The following is a 10,457-nucleotide window of genomic DNA, read 5'->3' as shown; positions in this document are numbered from 1 at the left end:
CTGGTTCCTTTGGACGGCACCGGCTAAAAGAGGGTGTTACTTTCCGAGAGGCAAGCCGCATATGACGGTTGACATTCTGCTAGGGGTCGGTGCACGGATCGTATAGCAGCCTGGTGAGAGACAACTTTCTTAAGTACATGGAAATGTTTTTTTCTCTAATTAGCTAGCACATACTGTTATCCAAAATATATAGAAATATTTCTTAATTTCTGTGAAATATTAACATATTTTTGAATGCAATGTAAACATGCAATTTAACACAACGACCACTAGAAGGCAGGGTAAATACAACTACCCGTACTTGAATTTCCGTTTTAAAGTGAAACATAGTGATATTACTACGTCAAGCGTATTTTCATTCAGCCTGTTAACTCACTGTTAAGTGTATTTACTGTGGAATTAACATATAATTAATAAATATTAACTTAAGAATTTATCAATGAAATAAAACATATTGTCACTAACATTTAAACACACAGTACGCAACTGTGACTTAGTTTGCTTTTTGTATTTGTAGCAGCTCCCCAGCAGTTGAATTAACCAGCCAGTCTCGACGGGTGAATTTAGCGTTTTTATTTTCTTCGGGTGATTCAGAATCATCACAGTCACCACAGTCACCGTGAAAACTAAAACATATACAAATATTAGAATACAAACATAAACTTACAATACAAACAACAAAACAAAACGTACCTCGCTGCTTTCACTGGGGAACACTTAAGTGTTGATTTCTTCATGCTACTCAGCTTGACAGTTCAAGTCATTGATTGACACGACGATTCTACCAACCTTTAAAGGGCCTGCCCTCATTAGTTACGGCAGCCCACGAGGTACAACCAAAAACCCCAAAACATTACAAAGTGAAAATACCATTAAACAAAACAAAACAACAACAAAAAAATGCTAATCAAAACTGACAAACATCCATAAACAATCTGCATCATACTTAATTTAGAAAATTCTTAATTTACTTTAGTCTACTATCCGTTACAGTATTTATTCGGGTTATATTTGTCTAGAATAAAACATGTTTGATGATCTGAAACATTCATCAGTCTTTGTGCAGTGTAGCGAAAATATAATATCATGGTAAGTGACAGGCAGGTGCAGAGAAGGATGGGGGGGGGTAAAGAGGGCTTGAGCCCCTGCCCCTTTTATCCTTGATGCCCCTAGTGCACAGGTCTGAAAGTCCAGTCCTCGAGGGCCGCTGTCCTGCAGGTTTTAGATGTGCCACAGGTACAAAACGCTGGAATGAAATGACTTAATCACCTCCTCCTTGTGTAGATCAGTTCTCCAGAGCCTTAATGACCTAATTATTCTATTCAGGTGGTGCAGCAGAGGCACATCTAAAAGTTGCAGGACCCTGGAGGACTGGAGTTTGACACCCCTGCCCCAGTGCATCGGTAAAAACAACTCATATAATCATGTTAAGGTTGTAACTTTCAGTTTAATCGGCAGCTAACAAAATTGTAAAATAAATAAATTTGTAAACAATTGCTCTATATTTCGTAAAGTTGTAGATATTTCGGCTGTCTGAAATAATTTGTTCCCCCTCCATAAAATGGGAACAAATTAATTTACCAGCAAGTCTTTAAATGTGTTTATTCCTCTCATCATCAGCAACAAATCCTGTGGATTTGGTGACATTTGATCATTATTTGCCAAAGTTAAAGGAGGGTGAACCATATATTTTAGCCACCTGAAATAACCTGTTCCCCCTCCATAACATGTACATGTATAGATTATATTAATAGAATGATTTTTGATGTTGATAAGATGCAGGGTTATTAATTATCAGGTCTGTTTTACACAAGCCAGGTTCCTGTTGAAGATCCTATTCCAGATCTTGTTCTAGACCAGGAGAGAGGATCTGCTCCTGTCTGTTCCAAGCAGACCAGACTAGCGAGCTAACCACACATTGAATCAAGAGAAACGTCACATCCCTTCAACTCCTTCCAGTCTGGTGAGAGATATTCAAACCCACAGCCACACTTTCATTCTTACTCTGGACTGGACTGAATTGGATCCTTTTCCATCATCCTGATCACTTCCATCAAAGAGATGAATTGTTAAATGTTGCCTTGGATAAAGGGGAAAAAAACATTTCTAGGATTTCATGGACTATTTGAAGTACTTCTCTGTATATATTGTTGTAAATATTCATTAATAAATTTCACTAATTTTGCACTATTCGGTTGACTGTGTGTTTTTACAAATTACCACTCCCTCCTGCAGTCGAGCAGGAATTTTCTGATCTGACCTCATTAACTAACTCATAATTCATTCTAATATCCATATAAGTAATATCTTACATAAAGAAAAAAAAATTCAGGCTGCTGCACCCTCCATCATTCAAACCTTTCCTTTCCAAGAAACAGAAGTAGATTTCTAAGATTAACATTTTATTTTTTAATGATATTTTAGTTAAGTGCAATGCAATCTTTGTAGGAACATGTTTTAAGACAATGTTTTTGCATATTTTTATCAAATTAGAGGAACATCTTTCTTAGACATAATGAGCACATGAACAGCTTTGGCAAGTAATTAGGTGCAAAAATGGAAAGACTTTCTTTACTCTCTTTTCTCCCTCCATTTCTTCACTCCTGCAACGAGAAGAAAATAAGCACAAACACATTTCAGCAAAACCATAACACATTTTCAAGTAGCTTACAGTTGGAAATTATAACCAAATTCTTTAGTTGTTAGGTCTAGATTCATGCTTTTTCACATAGGACCAGGTTGGTGTGCACAGCTTTCACTCCATAATAAAATAATCATTATCAGGTTATCTTTAACTGCTAAGTGAAAACCTGTTTGATGATCTGAAACATTAATAAAAAAAATCACCACAAAATCTGGAAGGGAGAAACATTTTTTGTGAGTGTTTGAAATGTTTTGGAAAGAAAATGAAAGTGAAAGAAAGTGATCATTTTTACACTCACTGAGAAAACTTTTAAGATTTTGAGAAACGTTCAGTGATTGGTTCAGGGGGCGCAGCCTTCACTTCTCCCTGTTTCCCTCTCATTTCTGCAAGGGCCACGTCTTCTGGAATAACTAAGACACCGAGATCACACAAGAGTTTCAGTAATAACCCTCAAGTTTCGTTCGAATTATGGTATAAGGACTGTACCTGGTGAGTCCCCATGAGAACGGACGGACATCAACTCAACCCTGACAACAACAACAACGAGGAGCAGCAACAGAACCTGGGCTTTCATTTTCTCTGAGAGGACACGGACAATCAGTGGGACCCAACTGGTTTATGATAATCAAAAACAGAAGATTGAAATGAAAGCTCACCTGAAGTGAAGCGCATTAGCTGGAAGTTGTCAGCAGATCTGATTGTGATGGGCTCTCCGAGGTTTTGGAGTTCACACGTACCGGACAAACAGGTATGAAAATGGGCGCGTCTCTAAACTATTTTAAGAATGTCACCCTCACCTTAGCTGGTGAGACTGAATTGTTCATAAGACTTTCTCTTCATTGTACTTTTCTAGAAGCTGCAACCAACAGTAAGTTCATCCATTTTACCTACTTACACTTCTGTCACCAAATTAAGGCTTTAGCAAAAGTGTACTTCAAAAAATCTGGTTAATAGTTAGAGATATTAGTACACCATCCAATCATAATTTATGACAGGTTATGAATATGAATATGAAAATAGGGGGAGGGGTCAGGGGAGTGAGGGACGGGTTTCACACCTCTTCACACACCTCTCATTGTCTGTACTGTGTCTGAAAGACACCTACTCTTCTTCAGTCTAATCAACTTGCATCTAATCAAGTTGTGTCCTCTATTCTCTCTGTGTCTGAAAGACACCTACTGTTGGGAACTGGGATTTTGGCTCTTTGTGGGGATTTTCTGTTTGTCTGCTGCTTCCCTCGTCATTCACTAGATCAGTGGTTCCCAAAGATTTTCTGGGCCCCCCTATGGATTACAATACCCCCCCCCCAGAAAAAAAGATAAAAAAAACCCCAACTGGGCACACATCGTTCAACCAGACATAAACCTATACACATATTTTGTTTTCAAACTCCACTGAAGTTTATTTCACACTTCAGGTTGCAACAAAACAAACTACAAAACTATCTTTACAGTGAAACACTTTTATTTTTGTTTTATTTTTCATTCATCCATACCCCCTGCAGTGGTATTGCTCCCCCTTAGGGCCCCCACACTTTGGGAACCACTCCAGTAGATGGTGCCTAGAGGCTGCACTACTTGAAGGGCTTGCCTGCTGATTGGTGTCAGCGAACCTGTGTTCAATCACCTCATCATCTAGGAGTATATGAGGAGTGGGCTGCCAGCACTTGAGCGCCTGAGTGTTTGCCAGTTACGGTACTCTGCGCCCCTCTGAGGTAGCTTTCTGTGTTTTCTCTGAGATTATTTCAAGTAATATATTCCTGTTGCCTCTCCCTCAGGTGTTTTCTTGTGATGCCTTGGATTTAACCACTGTGTAGCCCGAGTTCTTAGCTTTCTGGTTTACCTTCGTGACGCCGTGGATTTTACCCACTGGTTGCCCGATTCCCTCTCCACCTCTACTGAAGTGGAATGAAGAATTGATAGTTAATTAGTGATCATACTATAGAAATGACAAGATCTGAACAAACAAGAAAGTTGACTACCCCAAGGGATTTCGCACATTGGATAATGACTTTCTTTAGCAGACTAGATTTAACCTTACCAAATTTTTGCCTTAGAGCAAACAGGTGCTACATTCAAAGCATGATGAAGATCAGCAAGCAAAACATTCACTGAGTGGATGTAGTAGAATATCGGAGTACAGGAGATGCAGCATAGAAGATGTGACTGAGTCAAGACATTGTCCACAAGTTCAGACTGGCAAATTGCTAGCTAAACAGGAAAATAGGTTGTATTTACTTAAATTTATGCAAACCAATTGTCTCAAAAGATTCAATTACTGCAACATATAAAAGACACGTGAAGTTAAATTGTATGGTTTAAGTATTGCAATCCTAAAATTTAATTATATCGTTCAATTTTGTTTTTGAATGCCTTTTTAAAATGTATTTAGTTGTACATAAGTTATATAGCAAAGAATATCTTGACATTAAAAGACATGTGAATAAGCTATTTGGTCAAGACTTTTCCATGGAAAACAATATTTTAAACTCATACAAAATAGTATTCTCAGCAAAATTTCTTTTTTTTTCTGCCTACAACAGCAGGAATATATTTATTACATACAGTAAAGATACATCATGTCATTATTTGACATAGTTGCACTGTTCAAAACCTTTTGGTCTGCTTGAGTAGAAATGGCATAGTGTTAAAATGCTAAACTACAGACAAACATCAGTTGTTCCTGTTAATCTGGGGGCTGCAGAGGAAGAGAGCAGCAGATCCAGTAGTGATTGATGATTAGGATTTGTGTTCAGTGTGATATTATTTACCAACAATAATGTAGCTTATTAGTATGGTGTTACATAAAACCCTAAAGATAAAATGTACTCTTCCAACTGTTGTGACTTATAAAGAAACAGTGTTACTGGTTGCAGTCCGTGTTATTCTTTCTTGTTAAAACTTTGACATAATAAAAGCTGGAGGATGGTTTTGTGGTTCTGATTGTGTCTTAATGTGACTTTTATTACAAGATTTTATGGAGCTTCAGTTGTGTCCAGTAATTTGGATCAAGTTCTATCTTGGTAGAATTATATTTCTACATGTCAATTTATTTACTGTCATTTCAATCTGGAGAGACTCACACAGAGAAGAAAATAGCAGTTAAAAAAATTTAATGGTACAATTTCTTTGGCGCTCGGACCCTGCAGAAGACCGTGAGCCGAGGATCGCCATGAGCAGGCGGTCTGCTCGGCGAGCTCGGGATAGTCTTCCCCCCGGGACCGAAACTGGTGGTGGAGCAGAGCTTGGAGAGGGAGAGCACAAGGGATCATGGAGGACGTCCCTCATGGTGAAGGTGGAGATGGGGAGGAGGTGGATCGAAGCACGGCTGACGAGCAGGAAGACCCAGGGTAGCTTGAACTTTTGAAGGTATCTTTGGACGATGATTGGCTGGAGCGGCGTGAAGCTCCGGTCCGGATTGGCTGCGGTCGGGCGTAGTGATTAGATGATGTGGTGAAGCTGGTCAAGTCTCCCAGTTTGAATTTTCGCCAAGGCCCCATTTGTAATAAAGTGATGCCAACACCACGGATTCAGCAGTGATGGATCATCTTAAAGATGGGAAGGGTAAATTTTGTGCTGATTCTCAGTAACTGAATGATTAACTTAATGACTTTTTTCCATTTTACAGTTCAGTCAGTGAGGTTATTCATTTTGTGGTGGTCCTAGTCTCAGAAAGAAAGTAAAAAAGAAAGAATGCAGCAAATGTAAATGTTGGTTCCACAGGCTTCCCCTGAAAATATGGATAAAATTGATCATTACAGAGTAAAAGTCATTTGAAGAGGGGGAAACATATAAACAAGTGAAGTGATGCAATCTGCATTTTTAACTCGAATAACTTTTTTTTACTGACTTAAATAATACATTTAAATTACTGTACTATTTGATAAAGAGAATGGAAATTACTTTTTTTGTAAATTGCCTTGATATTGTAAATTGTAAATTGAATTAAGGAAGGTGACTGGACTTAAGAGAAATGATGCAATGTTTTATGGGTTGATGAAAGCAAGGATTGTTTTTTTTTTGTAGCATCAAAAGTTAATTTTTGAGGCAAAACTAAGAAATTGTACAATTTATTCCAGTAATTTTCCATATATCGTAGGCCGGTTTCTGAACAGGTAAAGGTCATCAGTTGCAATTATATGAAACTGTTCTCAGAAACTGTGGTCTTACAACTAAGTAGCGATTAAGGTTTTATTTATGAAGCAATTTTCAAAGACATAAGTCACAATATCCTGTAAAACATAATTCACATTAAACAAAATCTAAAAGAATCACCATAAAGTCATGACAAAAAACATGGGAAAACAAGATTTCAGTTTGGTTATTTTTCTTGGTTTTTTTTCAGCTTGAAATCCTTTGTAATCCTTTATGTTCTGAATGAAATCAATACTCCTTAAACGATTTGATACTCTTGGTAATTGAGTAATAATTGTATGCATTTTCCTGCAACATAGTATTGACATAACAAGTCACAAATTATGCAAGGATTCTAGCTATAAAGCTCTCATTGTTCCTTATTGCAGCAGAGCTGGAGAAGCTTTGAAGTGAAGATACTCTTTTGCCTATTATGTTGACAGTCTTCTGCAGCACTTTTATCTAAATAATTAAAGTGATATTCCTCAAATAAAAGTACCACAATTTAGATTTACAGGAAAGCTACATTTTCAACAATTATATAGTTTTAGAATAATTTTTAAAAATGTAGGTATAATTATTGTATTTTACCTGCTTCATGTTGTTTTTTTGGATGATTTTTTTCATAGCTTGATGTAGTAGTAGTATCATGTGGTGTGATAGTGACAGAGTGCAGCATCAGTGTTTGCAATAAGTTTTGCATCTTCTACTTTTATTTGAGGAAGGTTAGGGTTAGGATAAAAGTGATATTACTATTAATGGTCACAACTGAAGCTCCATAAAATCGATGCCTTTGTGTCTAGAGGCAATCTAATCATTCAGTTCACAATTGAAGTTTTATTATCAGGATTCTGCAAATTAAATATTTTCTTAGTGTAACCGGGTTCTGCTTCACTCCACTGTACCAGGCCGGTCCAAGTAACTACTCAACTGCGTTGTGTAGTTTTTTAAATAAAGTTTCTGGGTGATCAGGCAGTTTATTTCCTGAATGAGAACATATTGGGGTTCGAATCAGTGCAAAGGCTCAGCTTCACTCAGCACACTACAACAGAGCTTTTAACTTAGCACATGAAGTGTTTTATAATATTAACAAAACCAAAAGTACAAAAATTGGAGTCAGGCACATATGTAGTAAATATTCATTACACACTATTTGTCTAAGTTAATAAAAATTATATTTTATTATGTTGCTAACACTTTTCTACTGTGTGCTGAAGAATGCAACTCACCTCTAGTGCAGCTTTCACAGACTGGCACCGAGTACAGAGACCAGCAACATATAACCACCCACACAGAGAGGGGGGCGCTAGTTCCCCATTGCACTGATACAAGTGGGATTCTACAACCTAAACCTAAACACTGTTACATTAGTATATTTCAATCATTCCTTTCATACAGTTTAGGTTCCCTGAAAAGGAGAAATTAGCTGTTAGAAAAAATATTAATATTTTTGATTACTTTGAGTATGATGATATTTTACTTAATCTGACTGATATGATCTTTTTTAGTGCATACGGATGATTTGCATTGATCATTTCTAAGCTATAGTAATGGAACCCTTATGAGCAACTAGAAGTCTATTGTATTTGTTAGAGAACATTAGTGAACAGATAGCATCATTAGAACCAAGGAACAAAAGTTGTAGATAATTTTAAAGGTAACAAAACAATTCACCATAATGTGAGCAACTCTTGGAACATGGTTGTGTAGTGTAAAAAACTTTTAACTTTGGAGAAAATTGAATTTGAGTAGCCTCACCTAAGCCTGTTTACTGCCTTAACACTTTCTTAAGAAATACATTTACAGATTAGGAACTTTTACTGAAATGTATCACACTCTTTAAAACTCTTTAAAAAAATCTTAGAGTTTGAAATTTAATTGAACCAACCTTTATTATTTTGGAGACAGTATGAAGCAGCGGGCAGATCAGTGTTGATTCAACAGCAGTAAAAAGACTGAATGAAAGTAGCATTCACAATGATGCGAGGATAAATTCTGGAAAGGGAGTATTCCACATCCAGTAAAACTGCAAGAAGTAACTCTGGTTTTATATTTTAGGGTACATCTAAAGTTAGACTCTGATGTTGGATTCTTAAGTTTAAAGTTAAATCTAAAATTACAATAAAAAAATACCCAGAGAGAATTGAAGTAACTCTGCAACTAAAACCTTGTTTTTCAGGCTGAGTACAAACAAGAGAGAGTTAAGGAGGTAACTCGATTAGAGCCAGGAAGAATAGTAGGTGTCTTTCAGACACAGTACAAAGAATGGGGGGAGAGGATGCAACTCGAATAGACCCCTAAAGAACAGTAGGTGTTTTTTCAGACACTGTATGTAGACACAGAGAGAATAGAGGATGCAACTTGATTAGAGCCAGGAAGAGTAGGAGACAGGTGTCTTTCAGACACAGTGAGACACAATGAGAGCTGTGTGAAGAGGTGTGGAACTCATTAGCATATAAACCCTCCCTAACCCCCTTCCCCTTCCCCATTTTCATATTCATATTCATAACCTGTCATAAATTATGATTGAAGGATGACCCTAATATCTCTATAGTTAATGTCTTTGAAGATGGCAGCAGGACCAATGATGTTGGACCTGAAGGGGAGCATCTCCGAACTGCTCCCAAAGACACAGAGTTACCCTGGAACCAAAGAGCTGAGCTCAACAACTGAAACAGCCCTGTGCCAAACCTCACACTGGCCACAGTGTAGTCCATTCAGCGTCAGCTGCTGAAACCACTGGATAACGCCAGTCTGGGAGGGAGCCCATACCTTTGGGTCTGGTTGGTATGGTTTCCCACACCACTGACCCTCTTTTCCAGGCGGATGGTTCTGGGTTCTTGGCACAGATGCTAGGACTTTCACTAAATTAACCCCTCACATCCTAATCTTGTCCAGATTTTAATTACTCATTGATATTCCTGTGTGTTCCTGTGCATTTTCCCCAATGAGCAGCCACTCAAATTTATTAAGAATTTATTTACATTTTTCTACAAAAGAAAATCTTTACCAAAATCATTACAACACTTCCTATGAAACAACATTTTACTATTGTAGTAGTTGAAGAAAATAAAAGATGAAAATAAATGCAACATGAAGACATTTACAAACCATTTACTTACATAGAATCCAGCAGTAAATTAGAGCTCTCTTGAGAAAATAATCGTGTGAGAAAAAAAACATTTTCTCTAGTTGGTTTAAGAAATATATGCAATACTGACTGGCTTTATATTTTCAATCTAACTTAAACAGTCACACGAACAGCAGCATACATACAGTAGATTAAGGAGGTTGAGCTCCCTGATTCAGCTCTACTGCCCCCTCTGGTGATTGGTGGTGTAATTCGATTGTTTGAACTGTAAATATGATGTATATTGGTTGCTGAATTCATTAAACAGAGAATTTTGTAATCATTACTGATAAAGAAGTAAGTAATTTTTTTTGTTTTAGTCATCTTAACTAAACTGAGAGAAGTAAAATGTGATTGTACCGGATCTGTTGAATTGGCATGAATAAGTTAAACAGTTAATCTGAAAGAGTTCAAATAAATTAAAACTAGAGAACAGTAATAGGGCAAAGAAAATGAATTATGACTTTTTTCTCTCAGAATCCTGACTTCAATATCAGAATCCTGACTTTTATGGACATGGAAACTTGGGAGCGGCCAGCTTCTCAATGGG

At 37.1% G+C, this 10,457-nt stretch overlaps 3 long non-coding RNA genes across 3 annotated transcripts; 2 read left to right on the top strand and 1 right to left on the bottom strand.

Moving 5' to 3' along the window:
- Window positions 1-2: 2 nt before the first annotated feature.
- On the top strand, window positions 3-2,385 carry LOC114137687 (uncharacterized). The gene is made up of 2 exons (XR_003594065.1): window positions 3-113; window positions 1,327-2,385. It is a non-coding gene; the product is annotated as an uncharacterized LOC114137687 (long non-coding RNA).
- A 9-nt stretch (window positions 2,386-2,394) lies between these two features.
- On the bottom strand, window positions 2,395-3,425 carry LOC114137685 (uncharacterized). The gene is made up of 4 exons (XR_003594063.1): window positions 3,301-3,425; window positions 3,131-3,223; window positions 2,943-3,054; window positions 2,395-2,603 (listed from the first exon to the last, which is right to left on the bottom strand). It is a non-coding gene; the product is annotated as an uncharacterized LOC114137685 (long non-coding RNA).
- On the top strand, window positions 3,281-5,586 carry LOC114137686 (uncharacterized). Its single transcript, XR_003594064.1, has 3 exons — window positions 3,281-3,392; window positions 4,149-4,338; window positions 4,422-5,586. It is a non-coding gene; the product is annotated as an uncharacterized LOC114137686 (long non-coding RNA).
- Window positions 5,587-10,457: the final 4,871 nt, after the last annotated feature.

The sequence above is a fragment of the Xiphophorus couchianus genome, chromosome 22 (assembly GCF_001444195.1).
Source record: "Xiphophorus couchianus chromosome 22, X_couchianus-1.0, whole genome shotgun sequence".
NCBI classification, from domain to species: Eukaryota; Metazoa; Chordata; class Actinopteri; order Cyprinodontiformes; family Poeciliidae; genus Xiphophorus; species Xiphophorus couchianus.
Note: the sequence above shows the minus strand (reverse complement) of the source record. Positions and strands in the feature narration are given on the sequence as shown.